Source organism: Notamacropus eugenii, chromosome 6 (genome assembly GCF_028372415.1).
Source record: "Notamacropus eugenii isolate mMacEug1 chromosome 6, mMacEug1.pri_v2, whole genome shotgun sequence".
NCBI classification, from domain to species: Eukaryota; Metazoa; Chordata; class Mammalia; order Diprotodontia; family Macropodidae; genus Notamacropus; species Notamacropus eugenii.
This window is the reverse complement of record NC_092877.1, coordinates 85,245,012-85,271,668: the sequence shown is the minus strand read 5'-3', so window position 1 is coordinate 85,271,668 and position 26,657 is coordinate 85,245,012.

Here is a 26,657-nt window from a genome sequence, read left to right as displayed (position 1 = left end):
CATAATTTTTAAATTGTCTCTCCTGGATCTATTTTCCAGGTCAGTTGTTTTTCCAATGAGATATTTCACATTATCTTCCATTTTGTCATTCTTTTGGTTTTGTTTTGTGATTTCTTGGTTTCTCATAAAGTCATTAGCCTCCATCTGTTCCATTCTAATTTTGAAAGAACTATTTTCTTCAGTGAGCTTTTGAACCTCCTTTTTCATTTAGTTAATTCTGCTTTTGAAAGCATTCTTCTCCTCATTGGCTTTTTGAACCTCTTTTGCCAATTGAGTTAGCCTATTTCTCAAGGTGTTATTTTCTTCAGCATTTTTTGGGTCTCCTTTAGCAAGGTGTTGACCTGCTTTTCATGCTTTTCTTGCATCTCTCTCATTTCTCTTCCCAATTTTTCCTCCACCTCTCTAACTTGATTTTCAAAATCCTTTTTGAGGTCTTCCATGGCCTGAGCCCATTGAATATTTATTTTGGATGTGTGGGATATAGAAGCCTTGACTTTTGTGTCTTTCCCTGATGGTCAGCATTGTTCTTCCTCATCAGAAAGTATGGGAGGAGATATCTGTTCACCAAGAAAGTAACCTTTTATGTTCTTTTTTTTCCCCCCTTTTCTGGGCATTTTCCCAGCTAGTTACTTGACTTCTGAGTTTCCTCTCGACACCCACCTCACCTCCAGTTCTGCCTAGCTAGCACTTGGGGGCTGAGACTCAAGTGCTGCTTCCCAGACTCAGGGTTTTTGGTGGGGGTGGGTCTGCTATTCAGTGTGAGATTAAGTTCAGGTGCTCAGGTGGGGGCAGGGCTGCTACATGGGGCTTAATTCCCTCAGGGAGTTTATGCTGAGACCTTCAACAATGGATCTGAGCTCCTGCCTGCTTTGGGAGCCCTTGTCTGCTGCTGCCTCCACTGCTGCCTCCCTAGTGGGCCTGAGTTATAGAGACACCCTGCTCCCCTCTCAGCAAGCTGAAAAGACTCTCTCATTGACCTTTGGTGCCAGTGGGTAGAGGGACCTGTGCTGCTGCTGGAGATTCTGTCCCCAAAGCCTGCTCAGATCTGCTCCCCTTGGTGCCGATTGTCCAAGGCCAGGCTGGGCTCTGCTCCAGGTCCAGGGTGCGACAGACCTTTGTTGTCAGTTTTTCAGGGCTCTCTGGAACAGAAATCTCCTCCACTCCATTGTTCTGTGGCTTCTACTGCTCCAGAATTTGTTGGGAGCTCTTTGCAGGTATTTTATGGGCTGTGGGTTAGGAGCTAGCATATGTGTATCTTTCTACTCCGCCATCTTGGCTCCTCCCCCTGAATATCTAATTCTGTCTTTTAAAACATCTTTACTACACTGGCTTTTTGGACCTCTTTTTCCATTTGTGTTAGTCTATTTTTAAGGGTGTTATTTCCTTCAGAATTTTTCTGGGTCTCCTTTAGCAAATTGTTGACTCGCTTTTCATGATTTTCTTGGATCTCTCTCATTCCTATTCCGAGTTTTTCCTCCACCTCTCTTTAACTTGATTTTCAAAATCCTTTTTTTAGCTCTTCCACAGCCTGAGACCATTGCATATTTATTTTGGAGGTTTTGGATGCAGAAGCCTTGACTTTTAGGTCTTCCTCTGATGATATGCATTACTCTTCCTCATTCAAAAGGATGTAAGAAAATATCTGTTCAACAAGAAAATAACCTTCTATAGTCTTATTTTCCCCCTTTTTTAGGCATTTTCCCAACCAGTTACTTGACTTTTGAGCACTTTCTCAAGAGGAAGGTATACTCTAGGGACCTGTCAGTTCTCAGATCTTCCATGGAGGGACAATCAAGAGAGAGGAATTTACTCCTCCCCTGGTCTGCATTCTGGTCTGGGAGCTATTGCAAGCTTTTCTGCCCACTTTCCGTGAGTAGAATTCCCTGTCCAGAGCCTACACCAGCTCCACCATATCAGCACTCTTCCTCACCCTAGGACTGCTACTCAAGGCTGAGATCCAGATCAGTGGCTCAATTCCCCAGTGGCCTTTAAGTAGAGAACTCTAAAAATGAACGTTGTTGCTGCAATGGCTGCTGCTGGTGGGGCCAGAATGCATTCGCTTCTAACCCAGGTGAAAGAGCTTTCTCACTGACCTTTGAAGCTGTCTTTGTCATTTGTGGGTTGAGGAATCTGGGAACTTCCAGGGATTCCACCCCTGAATCCTGCTCCTGTCCTGTCCCTGCCAAACTGTGCATGTGGCCAAGGCTGGGCTATAGCTGCTCTGTGTCTGGTGCTATAGACCTTTCCTGTCAGCCTTCCAGGCTGTCTTGGGCTGAAAATCTCTTTTACTCTGTTGTTTTGTGGCTTCTGCTGCTTAAGAATTTGTTTAGAGTCATTTTTTACTGGTATTTTATGGGCTATGGGGGAGAACTTTTACAAGTCAGTCCTTCTACTGTGCCATCTTGGCTCTGCTCCCTACTCCCCACCTTCTATGCAAGTTATTAGTGCTTGGGTTCAGACTATGAGAACTTCCTTGAGCTCTCCTTGAATGTTTGCACTTAATCTGGCCTTTCATACTTAAATCTGTTACCCTTAACCTAGCCTGGCCCTTTTTTGTCTATTAACTGTTGATTGCCCTACTTGCTACCCACTCAAGTCCTCCATTGTCTGACATACCCTCCTCTAAGACTACTAGAGCACCTCTATATCTTTCTCATGATCTTTCTGTAAATAAGTTCCATCTCACTTCCATGAACGTGCTCAGATTCAATCCAGCTTTGACTCTAACTGAGATTCTATGTGGCCCACTTGTCCATACAAGCATCACAAATGCTTATGATCCCTAAGAGTCAACCCAATATGGTGAACCTTTAATAAACTTTGTGTTACTTTGGCTGGAGGTAGACTTGAGTTGAATTCATTTGGCAGGAACCAACATGATGATATTTTGGGGTCCCGAGCACCTCAAACCTCATATGGTTCCTAGACCTCAAAACTAGTACTCTTTATGTCTTGAAATTACTTTGTATTTACTTCCATATGTACGTATTTTATCCTCATCATAGAATGTAATTTCCTGTAAGAATGGTAGTGTACTGTTTTTATCTTTGTATGCCTTGTGCATAAAGTACTGCTCTGCACGCTGTTAAGTATTTAGCAATTTTTTTATTGAATAGAATTGACTATGAAGTTATCTGAGATATTTTTTTTTAATTCATCATATTTCCCTTTTGATGCTTTTAAATCAAATGGGCTATGTAATTGAGGTTTGTTCTAAAATTCTCTACAATGAAAATAATTCCTTTATGTGATTTTCTATCTGATAAGTGGATTGTTGCAGTCTAGTTTTAACTTTCAAAGTTCCCTTGTTGAAGTTATCATTTTTGCATTTCACTCAAAAATGTTTTTCTTGAGTGGCATTATGTTGAAATCAGTCAACTGTTATCTAAGGTTTATGAACCCCACAGATGTCAGCAGGTGAATTTTTTATGTATTTTAGCATGTCCAAAAAACTCTTAGCACAAAAATAACATCTCATTAACATTTATTCTTTTCTCAAGGTCAGAAGAAGAGTCTTTTAATTATGACTCCAACACAACGAAAGTTGTTTTTACCAAATGTCTTCAAATACCTTTATTTCTATTATGAAGACATTAATCAGAAATTAAGATAAACCAAATAAAATAGATAAAAATAATTATTTTGTTCTCAAAGTCTGAGACATTGATGCTTGTATTATGTTGCAAAATTGAGCACAAAATCCACCCTCCATTGATACACCCATGGTATTATGATTTATGCCATCCATTATTTTAAATGAAATATTTTGCACCTTACTTTCTTGATAGAATATTAGGTCTTTTATCATTATCAGTCTTGGGGCAGATTGATCGGTTGATTAATTGATTCTAATAGAATCTACAGGTCATGCAAATGTCATTTAAAAATAAATGTCTGGAAGTCCATTGTTTTATGTATAGGAAATGTCAACGTATAGAGCAGGGTCTAAGAAAGACAAACAGGATTGTGTTATATCAATGTTTATTTCTCTCAAAGCAAGCAGCATGTATGCATGGGAGTCAGTCTAGAACTGAACTCATTTTGGGATTAGGAGGTACAGTTTATATATCCTTTCACCAGGGGCTGATGTCATGCCATCATCGCTTCACCTCTGGACAAAGAAATACCTCTTTTATCAGAGCCCTCCCTCCAGATTTGGGCAATCTAGATAAATGAATCTATCTCCACCCAAGCTTGAGTGGAACATAAAGGGTTTCCCAACCTTTGATTAAATTACTGCAAGCTTGGGTGGGGACTGACCAGGTTAAGGAGAGTCAAAGCTATCTCATTATCAGTAACATGCTGCTGTAGAAAAATTGAAATGAAAGTCAGAATTTGGGAAAAGGTTGACTTGGCTGGAGGAAGCTCTGAATCTCCAAGTTATTGGTTATTAGTGATCTTTTTTCACAGTGTCTATATAAATCCCTAAACTCTTCCACCTTTTTACAGGCTTGCAAACTTTGAAGTACTACATAAACTCCAGGTACTATTACTTGTAGTACCTTCTCACAATACATTGCCTAAATTAGCTTTTATCCAGGTAACTGACAAACATGAGCATCCCACATGCCAGCAGGTGGAGTTTTAATGTGTTTTTAAACATAGGAAAAAAAATTCTAGGTGAACAAAAATGATACTTACTAATTCATTTATATTTATTTTTCTTCCAAGGTCAGAGGAAAGAAAGTCAGGATTCTTTATCTCATAATTTTTGCAATGTCCAAGTGTACAAAAGTACTGAATTCTAAAAGGATACTGTGTGAAGTGAGTCTCCATTTATTTTATATATAAATGTGGAGGCACCCTTGTGCTACATTAACAATATTAGAGTAGGTAAAGATTTTATGATCTAAAAGAAAGGGCTTAATGCTTGTGTAGTTCGCTCATTTCAACACCATATGTAATTAATTAGCTTCTTAATGAATGTCTCATGGAGATAACCATTTGCATTATTTTTTAATTCTCTCATTTATTTAATTCTGCCATACCATATTTACTCATGGAGAATTATGAAATCACAGATCTTAGAGCTAGAAGAGAATTTAAGAGATAATTTTATCTGGTCAACTGCTAGGTTCCCCTTCCTCAAGTTTTTTCAGTCTTATCTGTTGCTCTTTAGTAAAATTGATTTTCCTAAAATTCTGGTCTGAATAGATAATCTCCTGTTCAATAAAGTCTCCTGGCTCCCTATTACCTCTAGGAGTAATTAAAAAACCCTTTGTTTGTTTTAAAACCTTTTATTATCTTACAATTTATGACTTTTCCAGAATTTTTACCCCTCTACCAGATCCATGTACTCTGTGAGCCCATGACACTTGCTTTACTTGCTTTTCCTTAAATAAGACACTGAGCGTTTTTGTTGGCTGTTCCCTATGATTAAAATGTTCTTCCTCAAAGTTCTCACCTTCTTGACTTACCTAGTGCCTTGCAAGTCTCAGTTAAAAATCCTACCCTTTTCTGATCTTCCTTAAATGCTAGTGCCTTCCCTCAGTTGATACTCTCCAAATGATCATGTATGTATCTTGTTTGTACATAATTGTTTTCATGTTATCTCCCTTATTACCCTGGGAGCTCCTTAGAAATAGGATATGTGTTTTTGTTTATTTTGGGGATTGGGTATTATTGTTTCTATCTTGTTTTATTTTTGTATTTTTCCCCTTTGCCTTTACTTCTAACCCCAGCATTTAGCACAGTGCCTGACACATTGCAAGCACTTAATAAATGCTAATTGACTGACTGATTACCTGACTAGACCCCCCTGCCAACAGAAAGACAAGACCCTAATGGTTGTTCATGTATTCTTTTTTGTATTTATTAATTTTTAGCATTAAAATAATTGTGAGTTCCAAATTCTCCCCCTCCCTTTTTCCCCTGCCTTAACCACTGAGAGGGGAAAAAAATAGTATCAATTATCCATGTGAAATCATATAAACATATTTATATATTAGCCATACATAGAAACACACACATGTAGAAAAATAGTGATAAGATTATGAAAGGTTTTAAAAGCCAAATAGAAGATTTTATATCTGATCTTAGAGGTCACAGAAAGCACTAAAGGTAATAGAATGGGAGGTAATATATTCAGAACTATAGAAAAACAAAGAGAGAAAATGATACTTCATTTTACACTTAGAGCTCATCAGTTCTCTTTCTGGAGGGGGATTGCAGTTTTCATCCTAAGTCCTTTGTAATTGTCTTAAATCATTTTACTGTTCATAATAGCTAAGACTTTAATAGTAGATCATTATTACAATATTGTTGTACAGAGTACAAGGATCTCCTGGTTCTGCACACTTTACTTTGTATCATATATATATGTATGTATGTATATATATATATATATATATACATATATACATATGTATATATATATATATATATATATATACACACATTTATCATATAGATCTTGCCAGTTTTTTGTTTTTGTTTTTCTGAAACTATCCCCTTACTTGTCATTTCCTATAGCACAATAGTGCTCCATCACAATCATATACCACAACTTGCTCAACCTTTCTCCAATTTTTGAGTATCACCTAAATTTCTTGCCACCAAAAAAAAAAATGTTGTAAATATTTTTCTACATATTGGTCTTTTCTAAAAATCTCTTTGGGGCACAGACCTAGTAATAGTCTTGCTGGACCAAAGCATATGAACATTGGGGCATAATTCCCAATTGCTTTCCAGAATGGTTGGACCAGTTCAAAACTCCATGGAAACTTCATTAGTACACCTATATTTCCTTCCTCTTTTCTAGCATTTGACATTTCTGATAAGTGTGGGGTGGTACTTTAGAATTGTTTTAATTTGCATATCTCTAATCAATAATGACATAATAATTTTTCATATATTGTAGAGAGCTTTGATTTTTTCTTCTGAAAAACTGCTTTTTTATATTCCTTGACAATTTATTAACTGGGGGAATTATTCTTTTTTTTCTTTTTTAAATTTGACTCAATTCGCTATATATTTGGCCATATCAGAAAGACTTACTGTAAAAATTGTTGATATTATCTTATTGCCTATATGATCTTTTATTAAAATGTAGCTTCTGATTATCAGTTTAATTAGGTCTATTTTTGCTTTTGCTTTGCATGAAATCATGATTGCTATACCTGTTTTTTCCTACACTTTAGCTGAAGCGTACTCCATCTCTTTATTTGAACCCTGTGTGTGTTTCTGTCTTGAGTATGTCTCTTGAAAATAACATGTTGCTGGATTCTGATTTTTAATCCATTTTGTTACCAGGTTCTGTTTTATGGGTAAACTCACCTCATTTACAGTTATGATTACTAATTGTGTTTTTCAGCCCTTCCTATTTTCTTCTGTTTTTTTCTTGTCTCTCTTTTTATTTTGTCTCTCCTCAAAATTTTGTTTTACTTCTGACCATAGCCTCCAATAATTTGCCATCCCTTTTATCACATCCTCTTTTCCTTCCTCATTTCCCCCCTATTTCTCAGTTGAGAGAAATAGATTTGTAAAAGCAACCAAATGTCTACACATATTCTTCCCTCTTTGAACAAATTCAGAAGAGAATAAGGCTCTAGCGTTACCTACAACCTTACTCTCTCCCTTATTTCTGCATTATTCTAATATAATCATCTTAAATTCATAACCTGTGTCTATGTAGACTGCTTCTAACCATTCAAATTATGAAAAAGTTCTTAGTAGTTCCATCTAGCATCTTCCCATGTAGGAATGTAAACAGTTTAACTTTGTTGACTCCCTTAGGATTTCTCTTTCAGGTTTACCTTTACATGTCTTCTTGAATCTTGTGTTTGAATGTCAAATTTTCTGTTCAGCCCTTGTCTTTTCACCAGGAATGATTAGAAGTTCTCTATTTAATTAAATATACATTTTTTCCCTGGAAGGATTATACTCACTTTTCCTGGGTCAGTTATTCCTGGCCATAATCCCAGGTCTTTTACCTTCAAGAATATCATATTCTTTGCCCTCTGATCTTTGAATGTGGAAGCTGTTAAATTGTGTGCAATCCTGACTTTGGATCCATGATTTCTGAATTGTTTCTTTCTGGTTGTTGAAATATTTTCTCCTTGAGATGGGAGCTCAGGAATTGGATTATAATATTCTTGGGAGCTTTCATTTTGGGACTTCTGTTTGGAGGTGATGAATTGTCTCTTCTGATTTCTATTTTATCCTCTGGATCTAAGATATCAGGAAAGGTTTTATTTATGATTTCCTGAAAAAAAAATAAGAACTAAGCTCTTTTTTTTTTATCATGACTTTCAATTAGCATAATAATTGTTAAACTCTTTCTGTCCTTGATCTATTTTCCAGGTCAGTTGTTTTTCTGATGAGATATTTCATATCTTCTTCTATTTTTTTCATTCTCTTGACTTTGTTTTATTGTTTCTTGATATCTTATGGAGACATTAACTAATATTTCTCAATTTCCATTGCCCAATTCTAATTTGTAAAGAATTATTTTCTTCAATGAGCTTTAATATTTCTTTTTCCATTTGGTCTGTTCTGCTTTTTGAGAAGTTTGTTTTTTTTTTGTTTTTTTTTTTTTTATTATTCAGTGAATTTTTGTGCCTCTTTTAACATTAAGCCAATTCTTCTTTTTAGGCGTTATTTCCTTCAGTACTTTTTGTGCCTCTTTTACCAAGTTGCTAATTTTTTATTCATAATTTTCTTGCATCACTCTCATTTCTTTTGCCAATGTTTCCTATACCACTCATCTCTTTCTTTAACTCTTCAAGGAATTCTGGTTGGGGTTTTGCCCAATTAGCATTTTTTTCTTTGAGGCTTTGGCTATCATCATTTTCATTTTTTTGTACTCTTCAGAGTTTATCCTTGCTCATCCCTGCCATCATAGCAGCTTTTTTATGGTCAAGTTACTTATTGTTATTTGTTCATTTCCCCAATCTGTTTCTTGACTCTGAAATATGAAAGGTGTGCTCTGCTCATGGCATGGTGGGGGAAAGAAAGAAGTTGTGAAGAGACACTAGCCTAAGCTTCAGGCTTTTTGTCATGGTATTTTCAGACCTAGTTCTAGGGGTCTGCAAGTTTTTGTGCTTCTTAGGTGGTGTGATCCAGGGAGAGGTGTGCTCACTGCTTTTCTGATTTACAATCTGGTCTTCACCCTGATAGGACCCTGCTCCCCTGCAGCGGCAAGTGCTAGTGTTCCTTTTGAGTCCAGAACTAATTACATCTTCTGTTCCCTTACTACTGCAAATGCTATTTCTCCTTTCTGCCTTGGAACTCTGATGAGGTTCCCTACTCTTTTATAACTGGTCACAATTTCTTCTCTCCACCCTGGAACTGTAACCCAGAACTGCATATGGGTAAGAAAATTTCCAATATGAACCAGTTGTATCCAGTACCAACAAAGGGTCCCCTATATTCTCTTTCAGACTCGTTGTCTGAATCCCTTCCTGTCTCTGGGCTGAGAGCTTCTAAACTGGCACAGTACCTGTCACAGTCACCTTCCAGTTTTGCTGGTGCTGTTGTACATATGTTATGGACTAAATTACACCCTGGTGTCACATACCTCTCCTGTTTACATTTTAAGTTGTCTAAAGTGGAAAAAAAATGCATCACCCTGATGGATTGTTGGCTCTGCCAATCCATAATTAGATTTGAGGCATTATTTTAAGGTTGTTATAAAAAGAATAATGGGAGAGTCAGGCTAACTTTCTTCCTCTACTCTGCCATTTTAGCGCCACCTTCCATGTATATTCCAGTCTATGTAATTTTAAGTGTCTCAGAACTAGTATGCCTATTCCTATTGGCTAGTATTTATGAATCTGTCACCCAAGAGATCTCAGAATAGTTCATCTTTAGTACATTTGTAATGTATCTTAATTCTTGGTTTGTTCAATCTCTGATAGATATAAAGCTCTTTGAACCTCTTTGAATTGTTTCCAGTTCAACACAATATGATCTTTTTATTGACTTGGGCAATATGATATGGTACTCCATTTCCTTCTAACAAGTTGTGAAAACCTAGCTATTGATAGATTCTTTATCTAAATCTACCTAAAAATAGGAGAAGAAAACACTAGGAGATATAATAAGTGAATTAATTGTGGGAGGGATGTTGTAAAATACTAAATATAACAATTAATTTCATCATTTATTTTTTATCTTTTAATGAACAATAACTCAATTTATAATGAGAGAGCTTTTCCCTTCCTATGCTAAATTTAACTTTTCTATTCTGTCATATCATCTTCCCAAAGAAAATAATTCTTTCTACCAAAATCAACATTTCTACTGCCAATTTAATAATATTAATATTCTCATATTTCTATTCCAATTTTCTTCAAGTATGAAATTAAGCTCTTAGTATCAGTGCATTAATTTATGGAAAATCTTGAAATATTTATGGTTGGCTGATTCAAATATTTTTTCAGCACATTTTGAAATACTTAAAGAATTGAATTCATTGTTCATATTATACACACAAATTATGAACTCTAATCTATCCTTCCTAATTTATAATTATGCATTAATCAAAGCTAAAAATAATGCTAATCCTTTTTTCTCTTTATCATTCCTCTTGTTCTAATTTTTCTCAAAATTCAAATACAACATACTACTATCAGCAAAGCAGATCTTGTTAACTAATCTCAAATAAAAATGAGATTAGATATTGTAAAGTAAGATTTGTTGACTATGAATTAATTAAGGCCTAAAGAAGAGAAAAGAAATAAGAGGAAAAAGAGAATGAGAAAAGATGTTTACTTTTAAGATGTACATATAACAATGCCTTCAACATACTTTGAAAAGAATTTAATTCAATTCATTATTCTAAAATTTTAATTAATTTTTTTCTTTTCAAACAAAGATCAACCTTCTCTCCCTCTCAGTACTCTCATCCCATCCCACATTAAGAAAGGAAAAAAAAAACTGTTACAAGACTATAGACTGAAGCAAAAAAATTTTCACACTGTTGACATAAAAAAGTCAACTTGTGTTTTGAGTCCATTTTCTTTCTAGCAGGAGGTGAACAGCAGGTTTCTTAATGAACCCTCAAGAGTTGTGGTTGGTCATTGTCTTGATTAGGGTTCCTGTTAACTATACACGTTTGTGTTGCATTTTGTTATGCTCTCAATAGGAAAGGGAAAGTAACTGATGGAAACTGTACTAAAGGGCTGCTGCTTTCAGAAAAAATTCTTTTTCTGGCACTGTATCATTCCAGATGTAACATTTAGATTGAGAGGGATGTGGAGAGGAAGGTTGCATCTCCCAACACATGTTCTCTTAAGGCTCTTTTCCCTTCCCTGATCAGTAGAGATTATACCAAAGCTAGTTAAACCAGGGAATAATGCAAAAGGATTGCTTGCTAGGAAAATAATACATGAAACCAGAACTTGGCAGTTGCAGAGATCTGGAGAGGTAGCATAACCATAGATCTATGAGCAAAGGCCAATAAGTAAAGAGATTTGTGGAAGGCCTTCTAATTGGGACTATAAATGACAGATGTTTATATTGTGGCTTCTTGAAATGAAAGGTCATTCATTCAAGTCTTTAATTGCTTTCTCCACCTTACTTTCAACAAAAAAATTATTGAATATTGTGAGCTACTTGCTTACATATGGATCAGTAGTGTCTGCATGTAGGGTGGTCCACTTTAGAGAAATCTGCCCCATATTTTTGAATAGTTGTTTAATCATAAAATGGAGGAAAAGGGGGAGGGAATAAGCATTTATACAATGCCTAGTGTGCTATGTCCTTGGGATACAAATACTAAAAAATAAAGATAGTCCTACATGAGTTTATAATCTAAGGAAGGAAGGTAACCCTCAAATTTAAGCATGTTGAAGTTCATCAGAGAAGAGCCAAAGTCATTCAGCCTCTAGATGAGGAGTTTTCTGCTGTTGAGTGTTCTCTTTAAATGAAGGTTTGGAGTTCATGGACCCACCCTCCAATCAGAGAGGCAGAGGGTAGTGGTGATGTAGAGCATCAAGGCTAAGGAGATAATATAGTGTGATGAGGTTATCCCAATAATAAACTTTGAGCATAATAAAATTCAGTCAGGGAAGTCCCAAAGTGATGTAGCCATGTGAGAAATGAGAAGATATCTAAGCAAAGCTCTCTTCTTAAATGGAGGTTTGGAATCATAGACCTACCCTTCAATTAGACAAGAAGCATATCATTTAATCCTTATGACAACCTTGTGAGGCAGATGATATCCCCATTTTACACTTGAGGAAGATGAAGTTAAGTGACTTACACAGGGTGACACATCTAATAAGTGTCATAGAGTACATTTAAACTTAGGTCTTCCTGAATAGAATGATAGAGCCCAATGCTCTATCCACTACATCACAAGTATATAGTCTTCTGGGCCATGGGGTTTTTGGACTTGAAGGCTGATGTTATAATAGACTAGTAAAAGCTGAGATATGGGCTTTTTTGGTTAATATAATTTAACTGAGTTTATCTATGGAAAATATATTATATTCATGAATTTAGGGCCCCTTTTGGGTTTAGAATATGAAAGAAGTTGCAGCAGTAACATTGATCTTTACTTCAAAGAAATTTGAGTTAATTTATCTAAAAGTATAGTCAATGAAACAAAGAGTAAATATATGAGAGACCAAAACATGCCCATTTAACTTCACCTTTCTGTTCAAAATGTGATATTAAAACTAAAGTGCTTTTCTATATTTCTTCAAAGTTTCAGATAGCAAAGGACTGTAGCAGCAAGCACCCTGACATATCCAGGATGACCTGCTAGCAAAAGTTGTTAGATCTGCTTTTCTAAAAGGAAAGCAACTTTTGAGGGGCAACAATCTTCTTTAATCACCTATACAAGGAGAGAAAAATACAAGCAGAGGAAATAAAGACCAACAGAGAGGGCTTCCAACTGTCTGACCATAAGCAATACATATATCACAGATCAACAGACAGATCCAACTGTCTGACAATTACAAACATACATAGTTACCAGAGAGAGAAGTACCAACAAAGTTTTCAAAGCCAGGTAGCTCCTTAATGGCTACCCAGAGTCTCATCTGGCACACTAACCTTCTTCTAAGCCCCCAAAGCAAAATTTCACCTCAGAGTATATATACACTTTTCAGAGCCAGAGGCATGACCCAGTGCCTCAATAGAAATTAACAAAAGATGTGGGCCTCCTTATAAAACAAACCTCTCCTGATCAAGTTTTTCTTAATGGACTTCACCTGAGACCAGTTAATGACTGGGAAGATCTTTACATTACAAGGATTCATGAAAATACTACAGAATCTTGATTGAAGAGTTATTTTATTCCATTTTCCCCCATGACTGAAGTTACCAGGATATTTGTTTATTCTGAAATTACCCTTATTAAAAAGTTCATGTTATAGATATAAATACAGTTAATCTGAGTTAGTCTAAACAATGTAGAGCCTCTACCTGAAAAGTAGAATGGTAGCAGATGACAATCATTCCTTTAATTTCTTTCCAAATGTTTCTATTTAAAAAATCACTTGTAAATACATGCATGCCTCTCATATTTGTAAAATGATATAGGATTCCCTGAAAGATTTACCAGAGAGATAACCTTGGTCATGTTTTGTATTCTGTGTCTTTGTATGTGTGTGTTGTACACATAAAATATATTTTAGGGATGTGAAATTAGAAAATTAGGGCCATGTTTCATTTGCTTGCAAAGTTTGTAAAGTTTAAATTTGAAAGGGATTCTTAGTTCTTAATGGGATAAAGAAAAGCTGTAATTGGTGTTACTATCAACTAAAGAAATATTAATCATGTTCATGAGTCTGTGCCTTGAATGCTAGAAAGAAAATAAAGGTCCCTACCTCACACAGAAAGGAACATATAACATCTTTTCTCATTCCGTGACTTTCTTCCTGGAATGGGTGAGCATAGGATTGCTGGGATCAGACTACTATTCTATCAAATCCACTGAGTTACTATTGCCTCCAGAATCAAATACAAAAATCTTATATCTGGTTTATAAAGTTCTCTTATACCTAACACTTCCACTTAATATTTTGGAGTCTGGTGATACTGCTCTCCTGGACTCAGTGTTTTCATTGCCTGTTGTCATGTTTATATTTCTTTCTCTCTTAGCCCCATCTCCATCATTTGGCCTTGGCTTCTGTTAAGCCCTGAATGAAGTACCCCTATTGTGCAAAAAATCTTTTATGCTCCTGTTCCACTAAAATCTTACTTCAGTTTCTGTGGGATAGAGAGGTAAATCTTCATTCTTGATGTATGTACAAAAAGCAGACTCTGTTAGGGAGCACTATGTCACCTACATCCATCTATATCTATAAGCATATCTGTAGTTATTTCTACACATCTATCTATATCTTCTACATATATGCACATATGTAACAATATGTCTGCATATTTAGATAGATGATAGATAAGGTTGCACATATTGCGTTTTTTGCATTTATGTAATACTATAATGAAAAATTGTATTAGTTCAGTTTTTTGTTGAATAATGGTTTCTGGCTATGGTGAATATTAGAAAGCAATTAATACCTACAAGTGTGAGGAATAAAAAGTTATTTATGGTATGATACAAACTGGAAAAAGAATGGAATACTCACTAACAAAGATGGTAAGAGGGAAAATAAAGGGGAACACACAGGCAAAGATTAGAATGAGGATTGGGAAAGGAAATTAAGTTAGTATTGCATAATGTTATAATACTTCAAATGTTTATGTTAATTTAAATTTAAGCACTCATGGAAGATTAGTTGATTTTATTGATGTTTATGCTAATTTTTAATAAAATATTTATAGAAGATCAATGGAGTTATTTTTGTCTTTGAAATAGACTATATGCTACCTCTTTAGGGGACAGAGATAAGAAATTTAGGATATAGATCATTAGGGGTCTTCCCTCATCTAGATATTTGCTAGAGTACTCTTTTTTCTAAAACAGGAACAATTAAAAATATCTTGACTGTTTTAATAGTAATATCATCCTCCAAAAGATAAGAATGGAGAGAAAGGCAGCTACATTTCTGAATCTGATTCTCACCAACAAGAAATAATTTTTGTTAGGTTAGACATCATAGGAAATTTGAGAATTATAAATGTTGAGACAGAGGGAGGAGAAAGCAAGGAATACTCTGACATGAAGTCTGGATGATGATGATGATGATGATAATGATGATGATGATGATGATGATGATGATGGTGATGGTGATGGTGATAACTAAAATGTATGTAGTGTTTTAAGATTTGCTGAGAGATTTACAAATATTATCTCACTTAGTCCTCACAATAACACCGGGAGGTAGGTACCATTATCCCCATTTTATAGATAAGAATACTGAAGGAAATAGAAATTAAGTGGCTTACCCAGGATTATCCTGCTAGCTAATTGTCTGCATACAGATTTGAACTCAGGTCTTTCTTAATTTAGTTCCATATTCTCATTTACTAGGACTTTAGGAAAACAGATTTCAAAAGTTTCAAAGAAAGGATGATAGAAACCTATTACTTTAATTTTTTCAAAGAATCAGTGTCAAAATAATAGACAGTTCTAAAGACTGAAATTCTAAAAACAAAAAGAGAAATAATACCAATGAATGTGGGGGAGGGTAATGAAATAGAAAACCAGATAAGGAATTAATCATCCAAGTTGAATTTTTAAAAAGCCACGCATAAAACTGAGCCAAAGAAAGATAAAGAGGATTAATACAAAACACGGACATGGCACTACTGCAAAAACAGTGTCAGAGTTTTATACAAATAAAGACTGATCTGAACATTTGGAGAAAGATTAATTGCTCATGAGTAGGCCAAACCAATATAATATAAATGACTATACTACCTAATTAGTTTATTTACTCAGTGTTACACTCAGTATACACTGAGGTATACAGCATATATAACTAAATGACCTCAGTAACCTAGAGTTTAATAACCCCAAAGATCCAAGCTATTTGAGCAAGCATTCACTATTTGACAAAAATTACTGGGAAAACAGAAAAGCAATTGATAAAAAAAAAGAACAATATCTCACATATCAAGGTAAGTTCAGAATGGGTGCATGATTTAGACATAAAGGGTGATATCTAAAACAAATTAGGGACACATGGATATAGTTACTTGTCACATCAGTGGATAAGGGAAGATTTATGACCAAAAGAGATAGAGAGAGTAATGGGAAATAAAATTGTTGGGTAAAGTGGAAAGCAGTTTGGTAGACACTGAACAAAGATCAACATCTCATACCATATACAAGAATAAGGTCAAAAAGGGTAAATGATTCAGATATAAAAATGGTGATATCATAAGCAAAATTTGGGAGCATAGTAAAATTTTGCCTGTCAGATCTATGGATAAAGGAAGAAAGTATTACCAGATAAGAGAACGAGATCATGGGAAATATAATTGATAATTTTGATTGTGTGAAATTAAAAAGATTTTGTGTAAACAAATCCAGTGTGGCAAAAATTAGAAGGAAAGCAGAAAACTAGGAAAGACTTCTTACAGCAAGTTCCTCTGATAAAAGCTTCATTCCTCAGATATATAGAGAACTGAGTCAAATTTATAAAGATGAGCCATTCTTCTATTGATAAATTGTCTAAAAATATGAACAGGAAGTTTTCAGAAGAAGAAATTAAGTCTGTAGTCACATGAAAGATGGTCTAAATCACTATTGACTGAAGAAATGCAAATGAAAAACTATCTTAAAGTAACTCCTAACCTTTATCAGATTGACTTACAAGACAAAAAAAGGAAAATGACAAATTCTGGAGGGGATGGGGAAAATAGATACATTGTTGCAATATTACTGGAGTTGTGAACTGATCCAACCATTCTTGACAGAAATTTGGACCTATCACCCAAGTGCTATAAAACTATACAAACCCTTTGAACCCTGCAATATCTCTACTAGGTCTATACCGCAAAAACATCAATGAAAAAATGAAAGTATTCATAGATCAAAAAAAATCATTTATAGCAGCTCTTTTGGTGGTGGAAAAAAGACTGGCCATCAATTGGGGAATGGCTGAACATGTTGAGGTATATGATTGCGATGCGATACTATTGCGCTATAAGCAATGATGAGCAGAATAGTTTTAAAAAACCTTGGAAGAACTATATGAAATGATTCTGAGTGAAACAAGTAGGACCAGGAGATCACTGAGCATAGCTATATTATGATTATCAGCTGTTATCAATGCAATGATCTAACAAGATTTCAAAGAACTAATAATGAAAAAAGGTATCCACCTCCGGAGAGAGAACTGATGAAGTGAGTGCAAATGAAGCACAATCTTTCACTTTATTTTTCTGGCTCTTTTGCTGAAACCTGGCTAACATAAGAACATGTTTTACATGACACAAAATTTATAATGGATATACTAATTACCTTCTCAATGGATAGGGGAGTGGCTGGAAGCAGGAAGAAATTTTTAATGCAAAATTTAAAAAAAGTTTGAAATAAATAATAAATTGAATTTAAAAACTATATCATCAGAATTGTAAGAGGTTCTGACTTATTCTGTCAAGATTCAGTTAAAAAAAAGACCAAAAACCAAAAAAAAAAAACCTTCTGTAATATTATAAATGACAATTCTGAAAAGTCAGATTCTGTTATCATTATTCTCAGTGCTTCCTTGTTTCCTAAATATCATCCTTTGAGCCAAGAGAAGTTATACCATTCCCAAAAGGTTCCAGGGACCTTTGTGCCAGTAATGATTTCTGCGATGAGTTATAAAAGGAAACTGACCATTAAAATTCTGCATAATTATATTTGGCAAGTCAGAGTAGCTTTATTTATTTTATTTTCTAATTGGATTTTGCATCAAGCTTTCTTTTTCTATATGGTTACAATTTGTTTTCTGACAACATTTAAAAGAGAAAAAAATGCTCAATAGGATTTCTCAAGATATTTTCCCCCTTGGTTCTTGTTATAAATTCATCATACACATCTATGTAACAGGTGTATTATGAGAAATGTTGACTGAAGATTTTTAAACCCCATTGCTAAACAGTCTATTAAATAAGTTGTAAAAATAAATGAAATCCGTTAAGTACACATTTGGGGGAGAGGGGGACAAGGAAACCTTTGAATCTAGAGTAAAAGAATAATTGATCAATTCTTGACTAAGCTTACCCCTCATGTTTTAATTGGTCTATATTGTTGATTAAGCTTTCTAACCCCATGTTCTAAAAAAAACTTCAAAGGCTTTTCCACCCTTTTTTTCCAGCTGTCCATATCTGCCTATTGGTTGCCATTGTTTTTTTATGTTGTTCGCTCTTCTAGATTAGATTGTAGTTCACTTCCACAAACATCTCCATCTTTTGAAATTCTCCCCCTCTTTTTAATTCAATCTTAAATCCCATATCCTCTGTGAATGTTTCTTTAATTTTCCCAATGGAAGGTAGCTTTCTTTTTTCTTATATTTCTTAAAGAATTTCTTATAGAATATTTTATTTTTCTTGGGCACTTAAGATGTTCTAATTTGCATTACATATATTTGACCACATTGTATATCCCCTGATGGATGATAAGCTTCTTGAGGAAAAGGAATCTGACTTGCACACAGTATTTAAAAAATATTTATTGAAGTGAAATACATTGATTTTTCTCTATTGATTTCAATGTACAGCTATCCATATATTTATCCACCTACCTAATATGTTTATAGTTAATTTTTTTCATAGGCAGCATATTCCACTAACTTCTTCAAACAGGTCAACGTACAATAATATTTTCCCTTTTTGTACAAGTCAAATTCCTACAACAATCCTATGCAACTGGAATTTTCACATTCAATCAATCCATTCAATGGATGTTTAATGCCATACCATGTGCATAGCACTATACAAGGTGTCTGTTGTTTACCAAGTGCTGGCATGAATTTTGGGGATATTCTAGGTATCAATATAGCATTGAGATTTGATCAAGAAGCCAAATAAGTACCTGATGAATTTTCAATGATACAATAAGATATTGTACATCATTCATTTCAATAGCACTTCTTATATTATCTGTAAAGGTATTTAATTATATATTACGTTATGTTAACAGTTTTCAGTTAGTTTGAAAATTCACCAAATTAACAAGGTTGTAACTTGTCTGAAAGTAAGAGATTGTTTCTTATATTCCTTGTCTGGAAATGTAATCCCAGACAAGGTGACCTTTGGGAAGCGTGATATAATTATTATGTATCAAATAAAGATTGCTCTACTTGGTACCTGCCAAATCACCTTTTCCTGTGTCTATCTTTTGAACATGTAACGTTCCGATTCTTGCAGGTGACGGGATCACTAACTCTCCTGGATTTAGGCATGATTCTCATTTTGCTACCGTAGATCTACCCTGGTGAACAAATGAATACATGTGTATTGATTATATACATACATATCCCCTCAAATTTTATCTAGTTAATACAAAAGATTGTTGATTTTGGAAAGAATTAGAAATTATCCTAATAATTTTCTTCAAAGTGTGAAGAAAACTAAACTTTGTCAAAATCATTTTTACAGAAAAAAATTTCTTTTTTAAAACTGGAAAACATAGGTATTGTTATCTAATTTATTTCTACCCTTTTTATGAAGAAACTGAGGACTTAAAGAGTTTGAGGGATTTTTACAAAGTTACACAGGTAATCAATGACAGAGCCAGAATTAAAACTGATTTTTTTGATTACTGGTTTATGGTCCTCACCCCACTCCTGAGAAATACATTCATTGTAGAAATGTCTATTGTGCAAATCTTTTATATGTATGTGCAAATGTGTAGTAGAAATCAGAGAAAAATTGTGAATTGTGTTCTCCCAAAGCATGTGTTTTTAACATACTTACATTATAAAAACAGGAAGGGTACCATGACCCTTAACTGATCACCTTTTAAAAGTTGGCATCAAATGGACTTAAGTATAATTGCAAAGAAAACTGCACTTCCTGGCAGTTTCATTTGTTATATCTAATACTACATAGAAGCGGGAGTAAATTTAGAAAGGTTAACTTTAAGAAATGACAGATTTTCATTTTCTAGTTAATTTTTTTTAAATCCCTTGAATCTCAAGACTGTAATAATGTTTCCTGTCATGCTTAACCTTTGTTCAGACGACAGAATGACTGAATGATATATGAGCTTTCCTAAACGCTTTCCTTCTTACGTGTCATTTTATTAATGCTGTGCAATTGCTTATATCGTAGGGAAACAAAGATGCCCAATGAGCAGTGATAGGCATGTAATCCAGCTGTTTGGGTTTACAGTAGGTATATAGCTATCACATTTCCTTTAGGGGCTACTAAAAGTCTGTGCTACTCTGACTGCCTCATAGATTTTTATTAATTGAATCCAAGTGGAGAGTCATCAAGAATAAAATAGGCAAAGAAGGCATGTAAATAACTGTTCATTCAACAGCTAGATAATTAAAGTTGAGAATTACCCAAAGGGCAGAGGAGAGGCACATCATAAGCACAATTAACGTAGAAAACTTCACAGATAAAGAATTACTAAGAAGTATTGTGAAGGCTATCATCAGAAAAATGTATGACCAGAAAAAAAAAAAAGACAGTTATGTGTTAGGAAGGCAGGGCCACTGAAACCTGTTCTATAATAAAGTGCCTCAGGGACCTGTGCTTGGCCCTATTCTGCTGTGTGTGTGCATGTGTGCGTGTGTGTGTGTGCATGTGTAACTTAGCAAACTTGTCATTCGCAAAAATTGGACAAATAGATAATACAATGGAGAACAAAGTTAGGATCCAGAAAGATCTTAATAGGTGGGAGCACTGGGCTAAATTCAGAAACAGGGATATGGAAATTGAACCTAGGATTTCACTGGTAAAGAGAACTTTCCGAGGTGGAAATCCCTCTACCAATTTGGGTTGTTTCTTTTCTGCAATTTATAATCTTAGAGAATTGCCTTAAGCACCGAGAGGTTAAATGACTAACTCAAGGTCACATAGATAGTATGTAACAGAATTAGGATTGAATGGCTTCAGAGATCCCTTCCAGTGCTAAATTTAAATGATTGATTACTAGATTCCTATCCTTGTCACTCTATTTTATACTTTAAAATCTGGTAGATAGTCAAAAGCTCAGTGGGCTTCTCTGTGGAAGTAGAATATAAGAACTTGAAAATGTGACACTAGAGTTCAGAAGTTTGGTAAGTAATAGGAACAGAGATTCTACAGAAATGTGGAAATAGAAAATATTACACTAAACAAGATTTTTAAGGGAAAGACATTAACAAGAGAACTAATCATGAACCTTAGGGAGGGAAAGGGAATACCTTAAGGGTACAGAGGAAAACAAAGAACTAAGAAAAATAATAAGGGAGGTAGGAGGGCAGCCAAGAGAATGTGACATCTATGAGATTCTAAAGAAGATGGTAAATGTATTCCCAAGTATGCACTGCTTCACCAAAAAAAAACAAAAAAAAACAAAAAAAAACCATGAGAACGAGAATTGAAGAAGGATTTGGAGTCAGTAAAATATAATGTTGTTGGTGTCTCTTAAAAGACCAATTTCAGTGGATTAATGGCATCAAAAAACAGATTTTTCAAGGGTTAAAGAGAAAGTGGACAGTCACAGACTAGAGGAACTAAGTATGTATGTATATGTTTTTAAAGAAGTTTAGCAGTGAAGTAGATAAGAGAAATGAAATTTAACTTAATGAGGCAGAAAAGATTAAAGGAAGGTTTTGTTGAGCCTCATATCATAAATTAGAAATAGATGTCTGCTCATGGGAAGGTACTACTTTGAGTCATTAGAGGATACATAAGCTACTGGAAAAAAAGAGAGAGAGGACAAGGAAGGTGATGAAAGAAAAGTCAAAGACAAAAGGCATAGGAGGTTTTAGGAAACTCTGATTACAGAATATAGAAGGAAGACTTATCAATTGTTTTTTCAGGAGTCGTGCTGATTGGAATGTAAATGTCTCATTATCAAGTGCTGATTGGACAAAGCAGAATCCAGTGCTTTTTCAAGAGCTTTCTGTGAAGGGATGCATTGAATGGGCTACTGTGGTGGATTAGGGGCTATATCCACATAAAATGAAGATTATTTAAGGGAATTGGACTTAGTCATAAGAAGATAAAACTAAGCCAGGGAGATTTTGCTGATTGTCTTCAAATATTTGAAAGACTGTCCTGTGTAAGAGAGATTTTTTTCCACTTGGTCCAAGAAGATGGCAGTAGAAGGAACAATGGGTAGAGATTGCATTATTATATTTCAGTTTGATAGGAGAACAAAATTCTCAAATGTTAGTACCATCTAAACGTGAAAGTAACCATTGCTGATGAACTCTAAGTAAAGGTTGAATTATTAGTTTTTAGTGATATTGGGTTTGAGAGCATGAGGTAGATGAGTCCCCTCTAGATTCTTATTTGGGAGGAAGAGATGTGGACTACTGATTGCCTTGAGGAAACTGAATGATGTTCTTCAACAATTCCAAATTCCTCACTCCTACAAAAGCAGTATACAGTAAGTATATAGCTATCACATGCTTTAAATGCCAATATTCTTCCTATGATATAATGAGGCTAAGTATAACAGCATGCCATGATTTCAAAGAACCATTCTGTTGATGCCTAGAGACACATATCTCCAGCCATATCCATACCCACTGACTAGCTTTTCCTTTCAGGAGAACAGAGATCATGCAAGGTAGATATGACAGGTGGTTCCTTTTAACTTTTCTTTTCCCAAGTCATTATAAAATGATAAAATTAGTTTTACTTTAAAGGCCTATTTAGTAGGATGATTTTGGGATGTTCCTCTTCTCCCAAATCACTTGATCTTCCATTTAATTAATGGTTAGCACTGAATTCAAATACAACCTCAGACAATTGTGTGAGCATAGGCAAGTCACTTAACCACTGCCTGCCTCTGTTTATTTATCTGTAAAATGGAAATAATAATGCCTCTCAGGGTTGTTGTGAGGATAAAAGGAGATACTTGCCAAGTGCAAAAGCACTCTATAAATACAAGTTATTTTTATTCATTAGGAATATTCCTCAAAGTGAGTGAACTGAGCTAACTAGTAAAATAAGGAAAAGAAAGGTATTTCTACAAAACATTTTAAAAAATCTTCAGATTAGCAGGAGGCCTGCTCAGATACTGACGTAGGTTCTTTTGAATGTTGGTACAACAAAATTATGGAATCTGAAGAAAAAAAGTTCTTAACAAAGAAATGCATTTGAATATTTTGTGTTTCATTAAATTGTTTTTGAGCTTAAATTTCCTGTACTTGATTAAAAAATCCCTCAAAGTTTTAATTATATTTTTCCATTTATTTTGTTAAATATTTCCTAAATACATTTTTAAAAAATTAACATTTATTTTTGAAAGTTCTGAGTTTCAAATTATTTCTTTCCCCTCATGCCCTTTTCCACCCATTAAGAAGAAAAAAAAATATGATCTCAATTACATATGTAAAGCAATGCAAAATATATACCAATAATGATCTTTACCTTTTAAAGCCCTTAAGTCTTCTGAGTTTTGTCCACTTGCACTTGCCTTGTCTGGAATTTTTCAGATGGATTCATTCATTTACAACCAATAGCCGAGTCTCGGATTATGAGCCTTAAGAATTAGAGTTACCACTTTGTCCTAATAAGCTTAGTATTCCAATTTAGATTTTAAAGGAATGTAGTTTTAGTTAAAAATACTAATTATACATATTTTATACACATAAGGACATTGTGGGTACATAAATACTTGGAAAAATAAGTGAATTGGCAAAAATAAAAATGAGGGAGAACCAGAAACTGTAACTTAATTTTAACTTTCCAAAAACATTGACTGACACTGAATTAATAGCAGGAGACAGAGAGATGTGGTGAATATCTTCCCTAGGCCTATCTCTCCTTAAAAGAGTGAAACTCTGACAATTATCTGGTTCATTTAATCAGGCCCCAAAGCTGAATCTGTAGCCTGAATTATACAGTTAAACTATCTACATTGATCAAATGAAATTAATAAATGCCACCTCTCCACTTTGCTTTGTGCCTTATAGATGCAGCCTAATTTTTATCTGCTTTATTCTATATAACACAAACTGCATTATTATTTTTTCTATAACCAAAAATTTAATGAACAAATTCTTTGGTAGCTTTTCCCACAGAGAGATTACAATATAGCCAGTTCTATACTGATGAAATATGGAGGGTCACTTTTGGTTTTTTCCCATTATAAAATCTCACAATTTTGGGCCAATTCTTAGTGACATAAATGGGTGAGAGTTTCTGTATTATAGCAATGTGAATATGTCAGAATGTCATTTTACAAAAATCACACATTTTGTTTCTCCAGGTAGATGTGAACCATTAGTCTGAATTCTCAATATGTATCTAAAATAAATTTCACATGATTTTTTAGTACCTTACTAAAAAAAAAAAGTTACTGACAGTATTTCTCTGAGTTATTGCAAAGGTCAGGAACAATTGGACTGGAAAAAATTCCTAAATTTTGCTCATCAGTTGGTGAATACCAGCCATCAGTGAGTATTTGCACTTGATAGATCAAAGGCAATCTGTGCCAAGAAGCCATTCAAGAATCAAAACATTGCAGACATAATAAAGAAAATGGAATCTAGATTCCAGGACCTGGGTTGTGTAATTGCCAAATAGTTTCAGTGAGAGGTATTTTTGATCTGTTTCTATAGTCCAACCAACAGGAAGGTGATGATAAACAGAACTGATAAAGGAAGCAGCAAACATAGAATTGTCTGTCTCTGTCTCCCAACTAAACAGTGGATTTGCAAACATTCTTTGACAGTGCATTTGTAATGATGTGGATTGGAGTTCTATTTATGAACTCCACTGACTGCTCTTTGTTAACCTGACAAGAAGACAATGAGGCCTTTGAGAATATGACAAGGTGAGGCTGAAACTGTGGTTCCAGGGACAATTCCATTGTCCTTACTGTTGGCCTAGCTTACTTTTGCCTTTTACTTTGTCACTAGTTTACTTCATGAAAAACCTACATCTTTCTTTTCTATGTTTTTTCCACTCCCTGTTCGAAAATAATTCCTATATACCCAGATAGTTGGTGATGCATATCAAAAGATGATTATGGAATTCTAAAGTATAAGTTTTATATTGACTTTGGATACTTTTATAATTTGGACCTCATATATATGTAAAAGTAAATTTGTACAAAATAGTTTTGGCATTTTGGATGTAGGAAATTGTAGTATGATTCTTGTCTTTGTAACATAAATCAGTCCACTCTTAAGAGCGTGGACCCACACATACACACACACACACACACACACACACACACACAGAGAAAGCCTCAGCAACTTTTGGATAATCAGGATGGTGATTTTTTTTGATAGGGAAAGACTTCATAGTACTACAGATTTAGAACTTAAAGACACATTTGAGGTCAGCCCATTCCTTTTACAGGTGAGGAAACTGAAGCTCACGGATAAATGATTGCTTAAACCACATAACAGAGGTAGGATTCAAATCCCAGATTAAAATGACTCTCATTCCAAATTTCTATCCATTATTCCACTGAATTTCTATACTTACATATATAAATGTATAGCTTACATACATGTGTATACACATATATGCCAATATGTGCGTATATGTATATTGATGAGGGAATTAGCCAGGAAGGAGATGGGTAGGGGAGGAGGAAAGGGAGTAGGAGTGAGCTATCATCACCTTGGTCTGTTCTATACTGTATTGTAGGCTGTTATAAAGGACCACTGCCAAGGTACAATTGGATCTTGGGGTAGGACGTTAATGTAGTAAGCAAAATGAAAGAAACTTTTCCATATTAAAATGGAAATGTTGGGCAAAATAGGATATGAAAAAATCATTTTTAAAAGCATCAGTAAATTGTAAAAATCTTATAGGAAGTCATTAATTTTTTTCTTAATATTTTCAGTGCATAGCAAGATGGGTGGCACATAACAGGTATGTAGTAAATGCTTGTTGTATTCAATTAAATTGCTATTTACAAGTTAACTATCATTATAATCATTGTTATCAGGACCCTCCAGCTTTAAATTCTATAATGCTATGATTTTATCAATAAAAAAGCCAAAGTAATATATTCAGTAAGGTCCTTAAGAAAAAGAGTTTGCATACTTTGCCATGAAATTCCCCTACCTTGAGAGTGTTAGATAAATGCTATTACCCTATATGTATCTTATGCTTATCCCATCATAGAAGAACATTAATACTTGTGGAAAGTATTTCAAAAAAGTCTTTTAGAAGTCATATAATATTTTGTACAATTTCCAAAATGAAGATTTTCAGTGAAGTGTAATCTATACATTTATAAGAATCAATATACATTTTTATAAAGTGATAATTAGTTTTCTTTTTAACTTCTTTGTTTATATTTTTAATATTGGAAGGGGTTACTCAGGGCTATGTGGAGCTTCTTTTTCTTAGAGATTAAAATATATAAATATAAAAGGCCATCTGTCTTAGATTCCTAAAGTTAGGGCAGTAGATGAGACTATTCCTGTGTCTCCAGGAAGCCCACTATTCCTAGGTCCCGTGATCTTTTACTGCTTTCCCTTTTTATTAATTCTGAACTCTAGATTTAAAAAAGCTCACCTTTTCCCTAAGTCAGTGAAATATTTTCCAGACAACTTCCAGCAAAAATGAATTTGATGACATGAAATGTTTTATTAAATACTGCATGATGATTAATATTTGCATGAATTCAAAATGGAAATCATAAGTCAATTATTCCAGCTAGTTGTTATTTTAGGGAG